At 42.8% G+C, this 20454-nt stretch overlaps 1 long non-coding RNA gene across 1 annotated transcript; it reads left to right on the forward strand.

The window, feature by feature from the left end:
- The first annotated feature begins 5836 nt into the window (after positions 1–5836).
- LOC111256305 lies at positions 5837–9208 on the forward strand. The gene is made up of 4 exons (XR_002676367.1): positions 5837–5938; positions 6111–7733; positions 8226–8301; positions 8595–9208. It is a non-coding gene; the product is annotated as an uncharacterized LOC111256305 (long non-coding RNA).
- Positions 9209–20454: the final 11246 nt, after the last annotated feature.

Raw genomic sequence — 20454 nt, forward strand, 5'->3', positions numbered from 1 at the left:
AGGATTTGTTTTGAGCAGTAGTTTTAGCAAGGGTGAGTATACTTATGGTTGGCACTCAACAAGCGTGAGGAATGTGTACTGTAAGGCCATTCAAGGATAGGCTAAGGTTTAATAGCAATTTAGCATTTTAATTGGTTGGTCAAGTTTTATTAGCATTTACTAGATATAAGTTTATACCACCCACAATAAACATGAACATAAATAAAGATAACAGAAATAAATAACAACAATTTATTTTGACTTTTGATAATTTAATCATGTGACGGTCCAAACCGCTCTTGACCATGAGCACGACCAATCGATCAGTTTTACACTCTGCAGAGGATGCACATCTTTACTCACAAGTCGCGTTAAAGTTCAAAAGAACTTTAGACCCAACCATGTTGTGCGGGCCAGGCACAATATCACACTTCTGAGGTGTGATTGCATAGGGATGCTACGAGACCTTTACAAAGATTCCCTAGTAAGCGATAACCTGCTAAGGTTTCAGGTCAAAACAGAGCATAAACCTTTCTCAAGACTGTGAAGCTATCATAGAGCAGATCAACCTGAGGGCCGGGTTATACCCCATCAATGCCTCCCCTCTTGCACTTTTGGTAAGATTACCCCAAACTAAAGTCTCTAATTAATTAGCTAAGACCAAAGCCATTTAGTTCTTGTGATTGTTCTATTTTCCCGAGTGGTTCTCCATGTTCCAATTAAGCATGGTGATCTTGTATTAATGAAAGTGTTGACGCAAAATCCTGAAGGTGGTGGACCTTGCATCACCACATGAGGACCTGGGAGATCTGTTTAACTCCAGTGCAGAATCCAAATCGGCGCGCGTGGTGTGCGCGGGCGTGCCAGTCAGTTTGACCATTCAACTGACAAGGTGGAGATAATTCTCTCGAAGTTCGATGGAGTCGGCCGATCGAGCCGATTTAATATAATTTACAATAACCATCAGCCATACGGCCGATAGGAAACACGATGCTGTTGAGTTGTTGCTCCACCATAACTAGAGCCACAAACCGATGAGATCTAAACTAACGTCACCACCAATATCTCTAGGTGAAACCACAGCGATGCGCCCGGTAGTTGCAGTCTAGAAATATTTAGCGGGACGTTAATCTGAACCCCACCAGCCGATGATCCAATCACAACGGAACTTACTCCCAACAACACTCGAAGGATGGCCAAGATCAAGATGCAACAGGCTATTAAAAATAGATCTATCGTCTATTCCGACAGAATTAATAACAATTAATATGTCGTAAACAGCAAGACGATAGAACAGATAAATATCAGCCGATGCAAGCTTAATCAAGGCGGGATAACTGGTGAATACCGTAGATCGAGACAGAAGCGATGCGCCGTAAGTCAAAGATCCAAGATACTCGATAACTGGTAGATGAAACTAGACGAAACCACAGCGATGCGCCCGGTGGTTAAAGCCTAGAACACCTGATGACGAAACTTGCAGCTCGCCGGAGATCGAGGTCGATGCAGCCCAGCTTGCTAGAAGGAACTTGTCGAGAAGCTACATTACTCCTACTCCTAGGGCAATGGCGTGAAGCCGAAAGGTAAAAGTAAATATGTTTGTTTATTGATCGTGTGATGATTCTTTACAATGGCCACGTCCCTTTATATTTATAGGGCGGACGTTACATAATTGGCATCTAACCACGCACAAGGCAAGTCACGTACACAATCTTTTCTAATAAAAAACTCTATCTCTAACTAACCCAACTCTATCTCTAAAATATTTTATTCTATGAAACAAACTCCCGTACAACCTCCCGTACATGCACAGATCGGCATGCATAATTATTCTAGAAGCCTCCCACGCATGGCATGCAAAGTGCACCAGAATCCATGTTGTATATTCTAATCATTTTTATCCATACGTGCTGGCCTTTCCTTTATATTATCCTTGCCTCTCCTTGCCGATCAATCCAATGAAGCCGATTTGGACTCCGTGCCCATGTGCATGCATGCTTGCTTCTTATTGTTGTACGTGACTCCGATTATCTCGTACTCTGAATTTATAGGATTGGTCAAAATCCGGTGTCAACACAGGCCCCCCAGTTTCGGAGTATGAATGCTTCATGTTCCGAAACTAATTATAGAAGTCTGATACTTGTCTTCAGAGCTAATGACGTCTGATTGCAATATCCAAAGCCACGTTGACTCCTCTTCAAATATAAAGAACACCATCGGCATTGCTAGCAGTAGAAACAACAATTTAGTCTGTTGACACCAAAACTTGGTGCAGTAACCAGCAAGCTTTTGTTGTCAACACAGGCCCCCCAGTTTCGAAGTATGAATATTTCATGCTTCGAAATTAATATCCAATATATTTTATAAGCAGCCGATACTATCTTGCTTGAACCAATCAGCCAAATTTTTTTTTTATTGGCCAAGCAATCAATCGGCCGAAGCAATCAGCTGATGCTTTTTGCCAAGCAGTCAATCGGCCGGTGGCCGATGCATTTTTTTTTTAATTAGCCGTACAACTTTCAATCGGCTGATGCAATTTCCAATCGGCCGATGCAATTTTTTTTTTTTTAATCAGCTGATACAGCTTTCAATCGGCCGATCCAATTTTCTAATCGGCCGATGCTTTTTTCAGCCGATACTCTTTGTAGTCAGCGGCCCATACTTTTATATCAGCCGATACTTTTTTCTAGAGCCATCACGTAATCAGCATGTAAATTACTATTTCCATCGGTTGTCAGGCGAGACTTCTGCATCGGCCATTCCATCGGCTATTCAAGTCAGCCTTTTTTTTTTAAGCCGATTCACTTCATGGGCTGTCCTGAGAATACTTTGGCCACTAGTCTACACGTTGATAGTCCAAGCAACGAAGGATTATTTTTTTTTAAAGCCGATTCACTCCATGGGCTGTCCTGAGAATACTTTGGCCACTAGTCTACACGTTGATAGTCCAGGCAACGAAGGACTATTTTGAGCCTTGAAGAGGTATGTACCTTGCAAAAACTTCATCTTCACTGCCTAATCATTCATCGGCTGAAAAATCTTCCATCTCTCCCATCAGCTGTGGGAGAATATTAAATAGGCAGCCGATGCTTGAGCAGCCGATTCAACTTCCCTTTTTATCTAAATCGGCAGATGCACTTTTTCAATTAGCCGATACCCTTTTCTTTTTATATATCCCAATCGCCGATGTATTTAATTAGCCGATGCTTCCCTTATCTCAATCGGCCGATGCATCTTTTGATCCAGTCAGCCGATGCTTTCCTTATTTCAATCGGCCGATGTATATATACATATATTTTAATCAGCCGATACAACTTTTGATCGGCCGATCCAATTTTCAATCGACCGATTTTTTTATCAATAAGGAGACGCACGAATGGCCGATGCCCCTCTCTTTTTTTTTTCTTCAATCGGCAATACCAATTTTCCATCGGCCGATGCCACTTTTATTTTCTTCCAATTCCAACTGGCTGACGCTAATCGGCCGATGCCTTTCTCTACAATTGGCCGTTGTATATATATATATATATTTTAACCAATCCGCCGATGCTTCTCTTCAATCGGCCGATGAACTTGATACAGCTGCCGAATATACTCTTTTTATCTGAATAAACATGTGAGTCTTATAACCGTGTCCCACCGGGCGTGCCAAAATGTGTTGACGCAAAATCCTGAAGGTGGTGGACCTTGCATCACCACATGAGGACCTGGGAGATCTGTTTAACTCCAGTGCAGAATCCAAATCGGCGCGCGTGGTGTGCGCGGGCGTGCCAGTCAGTTTGACCATTCAACTGACAAGGTGGAGATAATTCTCTCGAAGTTCGATGGAGTCGGCCGATCGAGCCGATTTAATATAATTTACAATAACCATCAGCCATACGGCCGATAGGAAACACGATGCTGTTGAGTTGTTGCTCCACCATAACTAGAGCCACAAACCGATGAGATCTAAACTAACGTCACCACCAATATCTCTAGGTGAAACCACAGCGATGCGCCCGGTAGTTGCAGTCTAGAAATATTTAGCGGGACGTTAATCTGAACCCCACCAGCCGATGATCCAATCACAACGGAACTTACTCCCAACAACAGTTTTGGTGTCAACAGAAAGGTATAGTATAAATAAAACAAGGTTAAACATTGAGTTCATTAATACCACCATAACCAAGTTGAGCAACTAAGCATGAACTACCCAACATTATATAAACCCAGGTTGATCAAGGTATAGGGAACAAAACTAGGCACTCCTTAATTACGACCCATCATGTCTAGGAACTTAACGTGCATAGCAGAAGTGTTACTGAACATGTAAATAAAGGTTTCATAGAATCAATGGTGATCAAGGACACGACTTGCTTTCATAAACTTGCTCTGGCTGCTAGTAGTCTTCAAAGCTTTGACTGTTGAAATCCTCAAATTGCGGTCCTTCTATACGCATCACTCAAGCACATACAAGCAAAAGGGATAAAATAAGAAAACAATACACCAAACAGAAACCCTTCTGGTTACTTGACTAGTGCTCCTCCAACCTCTCAAAGTCTTCGAGTTATACCTATCTCCTTCGTAATCAATCTTTTCATCTTCACCATCGGTGATTCGATCGTGGTATGGACAGCAACTGATCGTGCATTCCTCTTTGATCACCATCATCTCTCATTCAGTTGGCAAGTCGGTGAGAGATCAATCAATTAATTTAACATGATGCACAATTCTTCATTTCTCTCAAATGATTTAATCACCTCTGCATCTCATGATCGCTCTTTGCTTTCTGAACAGGGGATCTCTTCTCTCCTAAGCAATATTAATTCCGGAGAATATCAGTCCGTGAATCAACTTCATCGAGAAAATGGGACAATAGAAAACTGATAGAGTTTGTAGGATATTCAGATATCGGTCATACTAGCGTGCTATGAAAATAAATTTATAAAAACTCGTATATTGGACTGATTCCACTAGAAATTGCCAGTGACAAGTGACCAAGACTTTTTCGCTTCAAGCCTTCAAGGTGCTAAGTGGTTATTAGACCTTATCCTTTCTAAATAATTTCAAGGTGCTAAGTGGTTATTAGACCTTGTCCTTTCTAAATAATTTCACTTTAATTCAAATTTTCCAAAATTCTTTGATTGAAATTATTTTTTCCACTCCACTTTGGAAAGTGCAAAATTTGCAAAATTTCCATGCTCTTAATTTTTTCCACTCCACCTCACTGCCTGCGTTGCTTGATTTTGATCTTCTCCCAACTGATATGATGTAAACCAAACACTCCAATCCAAGAGGCCAAAGCACAATGAATTCTCTTCAGGCTCATGGGCGTGATGCTTCTTCCCTATGTACGTGGCTTAGAAAGTCATCTGAAGGAGGCAAAGGAAGCTTCAAGGGATTACAATTTTATTTTCAGGCTTTTTTCCGTTACCACCAAAATTACCGAAATCCACAAAATTTCGGTGTGATTTCGACGAAATTTTTTAGAGCCTTCACCAAATTATAATACTTTTGAACCTTTTTCTGGATCTAAACAAATGACTAGTATGACTTATGGCTGTACAATTATTGAGTTGAAGAATTTGCAACACAAACAATAGAAAATATGAGTCTAGAGTACCATATTTACAATAAAGTAATGCATAGGTGTAATAGTGAATTTCGGAATTTTCTTTCGGTCACCACCGAAATTCGGTAAATTTCAGCAAAATTTCGTCGAAATTAGGAACCCGCTTCAACAAGTGTCCTGATGGTTGATGTGTTTGGTGGTGTTCTGTCTTGTGTTTGAGCAAAACTGGGTCAAGATGCCCAGCTGCTAAGTTTTTGCATTGCAGGGACCAGTTCCCTCCCAACCCCTCACCATCAAAACCCTGCTGGTTACTTGATTAGTGCTCCTCCAACCTCTCAAAGTCTTTGAGTTATACCTATCTCCAACTTAATCAATCTTTTCATCTTCACCATCGGTGATTCGACTGCGGTATGTATAGCAACTGACCGTGCATTCCTCTTTGATCACCATCATCTCTCATTCAGTTGGCAAGTCGGTGAGAGATCAATCAATTAATTTAACATGATGCACAATTCTTCATTTTTTCTCAAATGATTTAATCACCTCTGCATCTCATGATCGCTCTTTGCTTTCTGAACAGGGGATCTCTTCTCTCCAAAGCAATATTAATTCCCACCTCAAAAGTCTTGGACATCACTATCATCTCCTAATGTTGTCATATTGGCTTCATTCTATACTAGAAATTGTCCAAGATTTTTCCAAGTTCGTTGTCCCATTGCAGCATAGATGAGATAATTTCAAGTTGTGATACGACCGTGGTATGTAATCTCTCATTCAGTTGGCAAGTCGGTGAGGGATCAATCAATTAATTTGACATGATGCATAATCCTTCCGTTTTTCTCTATGATGGCTCTTTGCTTTCTGAACAGGGGACCTCTCCTAAGCAACACTCATGGAGGGCATGGTGGGTTCAGCTGTTGTGCAAGAGACCGTGAGCAGAATCACCTCCTACCTGTTCAGCAAGTGTGACCATGACAAAAGGACGGCATCCACAGGGCATCACATTGAGAGGCTTGAGGTGGCGCACAGCGAACTAGAGCTTGCACTTGAAAGATCTGCAAGGATGCCAATCACTGACGTGTCCCTTCTACGGCGCTGGAAGCGGTTGGAGCGTGCCTTCAAAGATTGCGGAGATCTGCTACACAGGTGCATCAAGCAGCAAACAATGAACGTCGACATAGAGTTCGAACAACTAGTTCAGATGTTCAGATGTTCGAAGAAACGAGTGGTTTGCGGCGTGCGCCAACCGTTTCCTCAGAGATGTGGAGTCAGGATGCTCACCTCTGCGGTGCGTGTTCTCTAACCCACTTGAGTACAAGATGGCGCAAGGAAGTATACTCCGGTGTCTGCACATACAGTGCATGTGTGTGGAAGGGCGTGGTGTGGAGGCGATGACCGGAAGACACCGATGAGAAGTTTTTCTCTCATGCTGATGCTACGATTGTTAGAGAGCACGGACATCGTCGGAACTGCTATAAGATGCTTGCAGTCATTCACATCTTCGATGAACGATGTGGCTGAAGCAGTAATGAGAGAACTCATCCAACTGCCTCAGCAAGACATCTCCCACTCACATGCTGCTTCATGTTTCACCATAAAAGATTTGTGTTCCTATGACACCCACTTTTGGCGCCCGGATCCACTATGTTGCAAGCCAGACAGGTGTGCTACTAGCTGTATTCCATCAGAATTATCATGCAAATTCCAGGAGCAGGTTATTCTGATACGCATCGAATGCTACGTTTCTGCCTTTGAGTGCAGCAGCCTGCATAACACAGCTGATGCAACTGCAAGAAACCTCGTGGCTGACCTGCCACCTCTGAAGCTTGGAGTGGGCTTTGCACCTCACTTTTTCAATGAACGCACGCAAGGTAGAACTGCAGTTGAAATAATCGGAGGGAAGGAAGAGCTTATAAATGATAGCCTACAGCAAATGGACGAGACAGTACGATCAAAGGCAATCAAACATTACATTTGCCAACCTGATCTGGCATATTATAAAATGGGGTGGTATCCAGGACATGGCGGCGCCTACTTCATGGTGCAAAAATCAGGCACTGAAATAGCAAGGGCGCACAAAGTCGATTGTGGTTTCGACATCCGGGGATCTTCAAAGAGAAGGCGGTCGAAGTGAGAAGAATGGAGCACGAATTCGTGCTTAGCATATTTATGAGATGGTGTTTAGATTCAACCAAGTGCCTAAGTAAGTAGCATTTGCCTCTTTAATATGTAAGCTCATTAGTTACCACTAAAATAAATGTTCTTTTTTGCAAGTGGTGTCAGGGATTTTGGTCATGCAACAACAGACATAAGTAGGATGGATATGTGATCAAGTTAGCCTGTGAGGGACAGTAAACCAAAAATAATGCCCCATTATATGGCGGTACAATTTTGTACTTTAGGTGTGGGATTAAATGATTAAATGCTTCTTTAAGTTGGATGACATTATGGTCTTGTCAGTGTATTTATAATCCGTCATATACAGATATAGTTTCTTTTTGTTCTCAACTGTAGCTTCATTCATCAGGCATGGTCCATTTCACAGAAAGTAAGCCCATTGATCCAAAATACATGACATGTGAAAAATGGGACACAAGAACAATGTAGTGAGTCAATTTGACACCAAGCAGACTAGCATGCCAAGGTAATAAATTGACAATGATTTGTATTTTGTATATTGGCTTCATTCTATTAGAAATTGCCAGCGACAAGCAGCCAAGACAACTCCAAGTTCCTTGTCCACTGCTGCGTAGAAGAAATACTTTCAAACGGTATTCTTCACACCTCCACTTTCTTTCCCTGTCATTGATAGTTATCACACCAACAAACCTCTTCGTGTTTTTCCATGTAATGCATGTTGGACTAATATATTCATCAAGCCTGTAATGAAGTAGAAATTCTCGTCGTTCACCTAAGTACGACTTCTTGACTAAATGCATGCATTATTTCTCTTGGAGAGACCAAATCCAAACAATGCTTCACTATTGTTGTTGTCTAACGTTCCCCCCCCCTCAAAGTCTTGGCCATCATTATCTTCTCTTTAAGTTGTAATCTTCCCTTGCAGTGAGGTTAGGAATTTTTGTACGAAGACCACAGGACACCAACGAAAAGTTTTGCACTCGGGCTGATGCTACAACTGTCGGAGAGCAAGGATATTGTTGGGACTGCTATAAGGTGCTTGCGGCCATTCACCTCTTCATTCAAGCCTGTGCCTGAAGCTGTATTTGGAGAACATTTCGCATTCGCAAGATGCTCCTTGTTTCACTATACAAGAATTGTGTTCCTACGGTTTGGCGTCCGGATGCAATATGTTGCAAATCGAATGGGTGTGATGGACACAACATACCGTCGGAACTATCATGCAGATTCCCGGAGCAGGTCATCCTGGTACATGTTGAATGCTTTGCTTCGGCCTCTGAGTGCAGCAAATTGCATAGCACAGCAGCTGACGGAGCTCGCACAAATAAATGTGGTGGGTCACTGGCCGCCTCTGAAGCCGTGAGTTGGCTTCGCACCTCACTTCTTCCTTGAATGCATGCAAGAGAGAACAGCATTTGAGATATAGGCGTTTCGGTCATCCAACATTTGGTGTTCATTTTATCCCTTGTAATCAATACTGAATTTGTACTTCCTGTTTCATGCTCAATGGAATATGGAGCTTGTGAATTTTTCGCTGTATCGCAGGCTCTACCGCATGACTTGTCAGATATATAGTTGAGATAACATTTTTTCCACCCTTGGTATTACTGAATACTGAATTATACTGATCTGATGTGCTTGCTCTATGTGTGTGGGTTCTTGAATCATCTCTTTTTTAAAAACCGAACTGAATAATGAATCATCCCAACTGCAGGAGGAACACAGTTAACTTTTTTTGAAATGAACCGGGCAGGAGAGCTGCCGATTATATTAAAAAGAATGAATTCCAGACTGGAAATTACAAGAACACGAAAAGGTGTAAAGAAGATGAAAAAACTATTAATTATACTTTAGAGAGAGAAAGTAACAACAACGCATGCCTTTCCTTGAGCAGCAACTTGCTGCAGCCCTCGCTGTCCACCATTAACGTAATGTGTTCGCCTGCTCCCAGAGCATCGGTTTAATTGCCGGACAAGATATCCAAATGGCCACCATGTCCCATAGTCTACGGGTTAGCCTACATTCAACGAATAGATGCATTGCCGGCTCATGTGTGTTGTGGCATAGCGGGCAATTGAGTTGATTAGGCCATCCCCGTTCATGAAATCTATCTGCCGTCCAAAGCCGGTTTTGAATCACGAGCCAGGAGAAGATCTTGCAGCTTCTAGGAGCCCACACTTTCCAGATCAGCACGTCAAAATTGGTGTATGCCAAACCAATGAATTGTGCATTGTAAGCGGATTTGGTGGAGTAGGTGCCATCGACGCTGAATTTCCATTTGATGTCGTCTCCCACCCCGGGCCGAAGCACCGCTTGCTGGACAATTTTCCATAGAAGTGTTGCACGAAGAATTCATTGTGCTGAAGGTTGATATCCTTAATCCAGTTTCTGTTGTATAAGGCTTCCCACAAGCTCCTATTCTTTTTCCTGGAGACCAAATAAATACGCGACACTATGTCTCTCGATCGTTGCCCCTGCGCCTAGCCGCTGTTCTAGAAGGAAGTCCTTGCTCCATCGTCTATATCGATGGATGTGCACGCAGCGAAAAGCTTTTTATCCGTGCTATTGCAGGGAACTTCGGATCCTACCCAAAGCTTGTGCTCCGCTTTCCACTCTTGCCATAACCATCTTAGCCTTAATCCTCTTGCGAACTTCGTGAGGTTTAGGATACCCACACACCACAGCCTAGTCGGCCTGGCGGATCGTACCTAGTTTACTTTACACTTTCCACTGGTAATGGCCGCCGCCCCTGCCCAAATTTTTTTTCATTTGGAGTCAATGTCCTTCATCACTTCCTGGGGAGCATCTAGTGCTGATAGTAGGTATACCGCCTATGAAGTTAGCACCGATTTAGTGAGTGCTAGACGTGCCGCCATGGTCATATTCCTTGCATTCCACATAGTGAGCTTGCCAATCGCCTTATCAACAACGTACTGGAAATCTACTCGCCTTAATCTTGTGGTTGTAAGTGGAAGTCCCAAATATCGAATCAGGAAGGTAGCTCTTGCCACTGAGAGATCCCCAATAATGTCTTCCAGATTAACACCCTCGCATCTTATTGGCACCATGCTTGATTTTTCAAAGTTTGTTTTCAAACCCGACGCTTCCCCAAATCTGGTCAGTAGGTCGGCCAGCTCATTAATATCCTTACTGGTCGGGTTTAAGAATATAGCGGTGTCTTCGGTGTACATGCAGGTTCGGAGATTGAGTCATCTGCCCCTCAGTTTGGTAATGGAACCTCACTCTGTGGCTAGCTCCAGTAGGGCGCGTGGTGGCTCAATTGCAATAATGAATAGGAATGGTGATAGGGGATCACCTTGCCGTAGGCCTCGATGGTGTCTAATGGGTCTGTTAGGGATCCCATTCAGAAGGACCCTTGACGACGAGGTGTGAAACAATGATGCCATCCAATCACGCCAACGAGAGGGGAAACCTAGGCGCTCTAGGAGAGAAAGTAGATAGTCCCATCGGACCGAGTCGAAAGCTTTTGCAATGTCAAGTTTGAGAAAAAGGGTCGGTATTCTCAAGCGATGCAAACACCTCGCCATATTGTGAACTGTCAAAAAATTATCGTGAATGCTCCTTTTCCTTATGAATGCCGATTGAGATTGTGATTGTGATATGATGTCTTTCATGTGAGGCGCTAAATGCATGGCAAGAACCTTGGTAATGATCTTGATGAAGGAATGTATTAAGCTTATCGGCCTAAAATCAGTCACTGATTCGGCACCCTCTTTTTTTGGTATTAGCACAATGTTGGCCATGTTGATTAGAGGCAGACTCATGCAGCGGAAGTTGTGGAACCCATTTGCTGCCTCACTTAAATCGCCCTTTATTATCTCCTAGCACGTCTTGAAAAAACCCCCTGTGAATCCATCTGGTCCGGGTGCCGTGTCAGAGGGTAGTTCATCTATTGCTCGCTTGATTTCCGTTTCAGTGAAGGAGTCATCTAGGCCGTGGAGGTCCAATATGGGCAGATTCAGACTCTCCCAATTGATATCCTGCGTTCGGTCACCGGAAGCTTCTTTACCGATATGTAGAGATTCGGTCCTAGATTAAAGCAAGATCACCCACTTAAACACATTTTTTTCTTGATGTAGCGACAGCTCTAGGTTGACAGATTCTTGGATCTAGCAAAACCCATCTCCACCAATATGGCAATATTCCTTGTAGTTGAAGCTGTGCCTCCCTTACTGCACATTATCTTTTAGACTTTCAGAACGTTTACAGCTACCAATGTTGATTGGAAAAATGTTATAACTGGTTGATTGTTCATTTGTTAAAAAACAAAACCCCAAAAATGCTACTCCCTCTGTATTCGTTTTGGCTTTTCCAGAGACATAGCTTCTGCTGTGCATATAGATATATGATATGTCTATAAGCCTATACCTAGAAAATAAAAAATGAATAATAATTTGGGATGGAGGGGGTATATCTTAGTGACATTAAGATTTGATTCCGGTGCTACATTTCATGGGGTAGCTTCTCGAGACCACCTATGAATCCAAATGCTCATGCTTAATGCCGAATCGAAATCCACAAGTGGCAATAATGGATCACTTCACCCTGAACTGAAGCAGAGGAGAGCCAGAAACCGCCATGCCACCCCACTCACCCTGAAGTTCCGGCGCCCCACTGTCGACCCATCGGCGCATCGCGTCACACCTCGTCACACCACTCCTTTGAAGAAACACAGACACCAGCAGGCCGACAGCCACCGTCGACGGCCCGCCCATCGAGCGCCGCGCCGCTAACTTGCCACTTGACCGCTCGCTACTCGGAGCACATGCACCGTGGGACGGGACGCCAAGGCGGCGCGACCACCTGCCGGCACGCCGCGGAGCGGCACTGTTTGCGCGCAACGGGGCAGGTAGACGCCGCAGTGCTTGGTGCCGAAGCAGGTGGCGGCGGGTGACTCGCTAGCGCTCTTAGCGTTTCCTCCTCCTTGCCTCGCTTGCTGGCTCACTGTCAAACCCTGAAATTTTTGGATTTTTAGGATGTGATTAAAAGGAATAATTAAACAATGATTTTATCATAATTTTAAAAAAAATTCAACATTTATTTTCTTTACAGAAAATTTAGTATAGGAAAGTAATTATTTCTTTTTCGGAATTAAATAATGTTGTTCTGTGTGCTACACTCATGCCAATGCATTTTGGTGTTTCTTGAGTGTAAAAGGTTTTAATATATGTTTAGACAATGTCCACACCTTCTAACAATTTTCCAGGTTTTTCTGAAATATATTCTCATTTTTCTAGAGCTAAATCTATTTATTAGAAGGCTCTAGATTCTTTTTTATGGGTTCCAAGTATTTTATTTGGACTCCTCGTGTCCCAAACTATCTCTAGGATTTTTCACAAAATTTTTGGGATTTTCTGAATGTTTTTCATTCTCTAAAATCTTTATCTAGAGTTATTTGGAATTGTTTTTTACATTGAAAATATTTATGCAAATACTAAATCTAAATCTATCTTTCCATGGGCTTGGCCCGCTCTACACCACTCCAACCTGACAACCGGTCTGACCCAGCCGCGGCTCGGGCAGGCCCATCGGCCGGCTCTACTCGTGCCCAGGCCGAGCATGCCTGGCGGCGTGCGTGCGCAGCATGCCAGGCGCCACCCCCCGCGCCCTATAAAGGGAGCGCCCCAGGTGCAAGAGACCCTCCTGCTGTGCCGCCATCTCACCGCCTAGCCACCTCCAGCGTCACGCCGTGCGCCACCACCCGAAGCAGAGCAACAGCGTCGGCCGGCCAATTTGTCGCGACAGTCGCCATTTGGAGCAAGAGGAGGACACCATGAGCTTCGCGACACCTGGACATGCACCCGACGCCGTTCGCCGTCCCTGCTTCACCGTCGGAGGAGGCCCACCACTTGGAGCCCGAGCCGCCGCCGCTGGTCAACACCAACCTACAATTTCTAGCCACCTCCGTGAGCCTTCAACCCCAATGAGCACCTCCACAAGATCCCCTACACCTCCTCTATCTCTTGCGCCACCCACCCGAGCCCATCATCGCCTGGAGCGCCGGCAAGCCGGCCGGCCAGAGCCCCGGCGAGAGGAACAAGAAGACCCAAGCTTTTGCGCTTAGCCCCCTGAAAGATCCTATAACCTTTAGTAGTGTTTCTGTGTCTTGCATCTTTTACAGAAAACCCCTCAATCTTTTCGGTTTCTTTCAATCTAAACCGAGCCTCACACTTTTATGGATCTAACCCTATTATTTCTATTATTTGCGAGCACCATTGCTTGTGTCTTGCAAATCTTCCTTTCTAACGCTTGCAATCTACGATTAAACATGATTAGGTCCTTAGAACCTTGTTTAATCCATAGTTTACATATTTTAGTTCTATCTGTTCAAGTTGCGTTAAGTTCATGATAATATAAAGTACACGTTAGTGGTGATGTTTTCCTTCATGCACATTTTCGAAAATAAATTTGATATTAATTTGATTAATGCCTCATAAACAGGTGTCTTCTCCAAATAAAAGCTAATTAGAGTTATACATGGCTTTTCATAATAAACATCAATTTAATTAATGCTTACTTCATATCCTTTTCTAAATAAAAGCCAATTAGTTTATATATCGTTTTTTCATAAACTAATGTTAATTTAATTAATGCTTATCTAAATAATTCTTCCAATTAAAAGCTAACTAGAGTTATACCTCGATTTTCATAGTCAAACTTAAATTGATTAATGTTTATTCAATTTTCTTTCGAAATAAAAGTTACATAGGTTATATCTCGAGTTTTCATAATTAAATGTTAATTTGTCTAATATAAATATAAATGTGTTTTTGAATTATAATTTGGTTAGTTCAACCTGAGTCATAAAGTTACGCTTAGATGATTTTACATGCTTCTTTTAAAATCAAATATTTAATTTGCTTAAATTGTACTTAAATATTTATAAATAAAATTGGACTAAACTTTACATCGTCTTTTCATATGTAAATATGAATTGATTACTTCCAACAAAAGGTATTTCTCTGAAATATGTTTACTTTATTTTTCTCAACTAAAATAAATGAAGCATGTAGTTCTTATCTTTTCTTTTATAATCCAAATCTCTCGGTAGTTTTATCTTTTCAACCTAGTTCCATTTTAAGCGTTTCTTGCGTTCGCGTGATCTTAGAATCAAGCCTTATCCTTTAGTACATTCTTTTAGAGCTTTTCTTTTGTTTTGGTGTATTGTTGTTAGTTATACTGTTTTGCTTGCTTGTATGTTTGTGCGGATGATTGTTTCGAGTAGAAGGATCGTTGTTCGAAATATTTGAAGATTAAGAGTTTCAAGAAAGTAAGAGTTGAAGAGTAGTAAGAGTAACTTTTCATTGGAGAAAGCCAAGTGTCCCTAACCACCCTTCTGCCTATGCTTATTCATAATACCAGGATAATGTTAATTGGAACATGGAGAACCACCCAGGAAACCAGTGCAACCACAAGAACTATATAGCTCTGGTCTTGGCTAATTAATTAGAGACTCTAATCTGGGGTAATCTTACTGAAAGGGCAAGAGGGGAGATGTTGATGAGGTATAACCTGGCCCTCAGTCTGATATGCTCTATGGTAGCTTCGCAGTCTTGAGAGAGGTTTATGCTCTGCTACGACCTGAAACCTTAGAGGGATTACCACTTACTAGTGAATCTTTGTAAAGACCTCGTAGCGTCCCTATGCAGTCACACATCGGTACTGTGATGAGTGCCTGATCAGCACAGCATGGTTCAGTCTAAAGTTCTTTTTGAACTTTTACGCGACTTGTGGTCAAAGTGTACAACCTCTGCAGAGTGTAAAACTGCAGCCGTGCTCATGGTCAAGAGCGGCCTCGATCCTCACATGATTAATAAACTTGAAGATGGAAATTATTATTCTAGTTATTTCTTGTGGCTTCGCATAGTAGCAACCATAAGTGTACTCATCCTTAATTAATGTTGCTCAGAAGAGGAAGGTGTGTGAAGTTTTTCTGAAGATGATACTAAGTTCTAGACGTACGTAAACCCCATTCGATTAGCTATGAAGTTGTGAAGTTTGGAACTTTCGTTTTCAGAAATAAGCTGTATATCTCTGATAGACTCGTAAATCTTCATTTATATACCTTTACGTGATATTGTTACTGTTATTCACTAATGATATCACTATATGTATAAAACTAGATCCTAACATACATATAGCACTTGATTTTGTTTAAAAATCGGGTGTGACAGTCTCGGCTCGCCGGCGGGTGCCCTTGCTGTCGGACACGCTGACCAGGGGTGGACGGTAAATGAAATACCGTCCACCCCTGGGCAGCTGCGGGCCGTGCAATCCGCAACCGATGGCCAGGATGCACCCGATGCGGACTCTACCGAAGCTAACGGAGCTCCTCTCGTCAAGGCGTGATCCCGCAGCGCTGCCTCGCCGGCCGGCCGGCGTCAGGCGAGCTCCTATTCCCGAGCACTGCGTCACGCACGCGGCGGTGTTGGTCCGGTCCAAGCCGCGAAATCTCAATTGATTCTGCTCCAATGACGAATTGGATGCGTTCTGTTCTTCTATCACTATCAGCACACCTTCCTGAACGCATCTCAGTTCGTTCGTTTCCTCTTTCATTTGCGTTCGTTTCCTCTTCCTAGACTGTGGCCACTGCCACGCATCATCCGGAAAACATATCCATCTTCCGGAAGTCAAGTCAAAATATAATACTCATTTAGTCAAAAAAAATTCCACATGTATATACCAATTTCTCCCCACGCTCAGTATCATTTTCTTATCTTGCTCTTGAAATCACCCTGTTATTAACTAATTGCCTACTACCTTATTCTCTGCAAACTTCAAATCACTTTCTTCTTAGTTTCCATCTTAATTACCTCACAACATTACCCTCCAAAGATAGCTGGTAAACACTTCCATGAGATTCGATCAAGGGTAGTTTCTTACAGCCGGTAAGCACCTATATATGATTTTGATTTACAATTTCTTTTTACTATTCAATTCACTGTCCTGCGATAATTTTTATACACTAGTACTGCAACAAATTTATACATGTATCCGGTATCCCATGTATACTGGTATATATTTCATTTCCTGAGCAGGGAAGGGATGCTACAAGTGCCTGAACCATCCTAATGGCAGAGGCAGTCAGTTCTGCAGTTATCCAGGAGACAGTTTGCTAAGTCCTATCCAGTCTGGTTCAGAGGTACAATAGGAAAGAGAAACTAAATGCAAACGAAAACTTGGAGAGGCTAGAGATGGCACACATCAAGTTGGAGTCTAGTTAACAAGTTTCATTAGATTCGTTATGAAATATATTTTCATAGCGTACCTATTTAGTGTTATAAATATTGATACTCTTTATTATAAATTTGGTCAAACTGAAGACAATTTGACTTAGGACAAATGACACTCTTTTCGGGACGGAGGGAGTAGGTGTGGGGTCATGGAGGAGGACTTGCCCGAGTGGCTGGAGACGATGATGGAGACGTAGGTGAACTCGATGTATGCTCGACTTGATCCCACCTCACAGGCCACAACCTGTTCTGTTTTGCATCTCCTCTGCCTGCTGCTCTGCATTGAGAGTATCACCAACTAGAAACAGGGTAGGTGGTTAACCTGTCAGTTGTTGTGATTACGACAGTAGGATGGATCTGTGATCGAGCTAGCCTGTGAGGAGAATTAAAGCAAAAAAAAAATATTGTCTCGTTATGTGGCGTAACAATCTGTAGATGTGGGATTAAATCCATCTATAAGTTGGGTGACATTATGATCTTGTCAGTGTAATATAATCCATTATATACAGATATTGTCCCTTTTTTGTTCCAGATTGCAGCATCACTCATCAAGCATGGTCCATTTCATTGACGGTAGTCCGTTGGACCAAATTACATGATAGCAAAAAGAAAAATGTAGTGAGATTTCCACAAGAAAAATGAAACAGTAGATAAATATTTTTGAATTGTGTTTCAAGCTTTCACTTTCGTTCCCTGACCGCCTGTTAGCTATCAAACTAACCCAACTTTCACGCGATCTGACGCACCTCTTCCACTTTCTTCCCTGTAATGCATGTTGGCCTAGTTTATTCAAGCCTAGTTTGACTTAAATCAGACTTCCTGATTAAAAGAATCCCCTTGAAATGACGAAATCCATACAACCTCTAACTACCGAAGTTGTCTAACTTGGACATCACTATCTTCTCCTTAAGTTATCATCTTGGCTCGCAGTATGATTTACCATTATTCAATCAAAGGAAGGTTCCTGCAGCTGCTAAGCTAACTCTTTTCTTCTTATCCAAAATTCATGCATCTATCTCTCATCTATATTTTTATATGTCGTATTTCCTGAAAATGGATTGAAGGATATTACATATGCTTGAATCCTAATGGCAGAGATTGTCAGTTCCACAGTTGTCCAGTCCCGGCTGAGATTGCTCATGGACTGGATGCAGAAAGGAAACGAAGCGGCATCTGAAATTTTGAATCATGTAACATGGATCGAAAAGAGAAAAAGGGGGTAATAGAAGAATATAATTGGAATGTCCTAGGGAACAGATCAAATAATATTGGAGCTATTGTTTGAAAATGAGGACAGGATTAAACAGTCAACACATGGGTTGCTTCTTGGACTTGCCTCTGATCTACAACTACATCTATATCGGTGATGACCTTTAGATCGTATACTTTTGTGTTCCTACTTCGTACTGGTCTGACACATGAGTTCTTGTTGTCCCATTAAGTTGCAGCTCTGATTCAAGATGCTGTCAAAAACCATTTCGTTTCTGAAAGCTTTAGCTAAGATGGCAGGTCCACAGGTTAGATACTGTTCGTGACCGAAATTGACAGACCTGGACAGACCTGTTCAGACGAATCTCCTAAACCGATCAGACCAGTTTGGTCAAAGTTCTCAAATTACAATTTGGACTTCACCATTGCGTAGCTCACGTCGAGTAGACCAAAATGCATATATAGAACGTTCGATTTGGAGTCCGGATGAGAGAGTTATGACCTCCGGAAAATCTGTCCCTGAGGAGACACATCAAACCGGTTTGCAACCCGGTTAGACCAGTTTAGGTCTGTAGAGTCCGAGTAGGAGTTGTATTTTCTCACAAGATTTGTAAGGGTTTCTCACAGGAAGATCTTTTATCTTTTTTACCATTTTCCTTTGCCCTAGCTTTTCTAATCTACTATTTGTTGTTCCTCCTTCGTCTCTACGTCAATTGAGGGCGTTCTAGGTGGCATGCCGATCCTAGAGCAGCTTTGTATGCGCTTGCCCCGACGGGATCCTTCCCGGGTGAGTGTTCATTGGACCGTCGTCGGGTTGCCCCGGCGAACCGGTATGACCGGTCTATCACGCCTGTGCAGAGGCATTGTAAGGTGCGCTCCTGCCTGCTGCACGTTCGAGTATGTTTGTGTGTTGGCCTGATTTTAGCACCAAGAGATACCAACCCGTAATGACAGAGTAACATCTAAAATGGTTGGACTACATGCAGTTTTGTGCTTGAGCGAAACAGGTACTCGCAGTGGTTGAAGCACATCGCTGCGGCGGTCGCTGGATGCCGACGGAGGGAGTGTCAGTCGGGTTGGGCCTTACTGTACGAAAGTTAATTCGATTCAGCCCAGCCCGGCCCATCATCACACTGCCTGGCAAGGTGACTCCAAGCCCCACATGGCCCGCCATCATTCGGCGCTGGGGGTGGTGCAGAGTACGACGATGATGGGGCCGAGGACTCATGGGAGGAGAGGGAAAGGCGTGGCAGAGGATGACGAGCGGCCGGAGACGGGTCCGAGGTGCCACCTATTCCGATGACACGTAGGTGGAGTCGAGGTTCGATCGATTTGCTTCCCCACCTAACATGGCACTCCCTAGTCCCCATTACTTCCGGCTTCCGTGTCTCTGCATTGAGAGAGAAGATTCCCAGGAGAATATGCGATGGATTTATACTAGGATGCTTGAATCTAGCAGAAATGGTTGCCAGTATAATGCTACAATCTTACTCTTGTAGATGTGAGATCAATCATTTTTTTAATGGGAATACAACCTAGCAGTGTATTTGCAATTTATCATATACAGCAGATGTAGTCAGATAGTTAGGGTAACAGTAACACAGATGACAGATGCAAAAATGGCTAGAACCTAGAAGGATGGCACTTGGCGCAGCAGCAAATTAAACAGGGGAACTATAACTGTCCATGTGATCCGTCAAAACAAGCACGGCATACAAAATGTTCATGCAAGTTACAAATTTGGAATATCTGTTTGCTTCATCCACAAGCAGTTGCCTTTTATAGGCCAAGGCTTTGCTGAATTCCTTGTTGGTGGGTGTTCAAGTTGTATTTCCTTTGTTGTCCTTAGCTTTCTTGGTCAAATGTTAGTATGTCATCACAACCACCCACCATTTCGTTTTTACCACGGTTGTTCACTACTATATATGCCTGTTGGGCAATTCTTCTGGCCAACGTAACATCATGTTTCGGTCAAGTCAAAGAAACAGTTCTTTTAGGCAAAAGTTAAAATCAGAAACAATCCTTCCTTGTCAACATTTTTCCATTGTAGAGACCGACTGCTCCACCACTCACCATCAGACCCATCTATATTAATGGACCATCAACCTCTTTTTGCTTTCAACGTCTTTGCCTCTTGGGTCACATTCTCGTTCAATTTTAACACCCATAATAGTATCTCTCTACACACAGGTTAGTTGTCCACAATTTTCACCCAATCCGGTTGACGGTACGTTCTTACAACTGCTAGCTAAATCTTTGCTCAAGATCCAAAGTTCATCATCTAATCTCTCATGCATACTGTTATATCTTACTTTTTCTGAG

The sequence above is a fragment of the Setaria italica genome, chromosome II (assembly GCF_000263155.2).
Source record: "Setaria italica strain Yugu1 chromosome II, Setaria_italica_v2.0, whole genome shotgun sequence".
NCBI lineage: Eukaryota > Viridiplantae > Streptophyta > Magnoliopsida > Poales > Poaceae > Setaria > Setaria italica.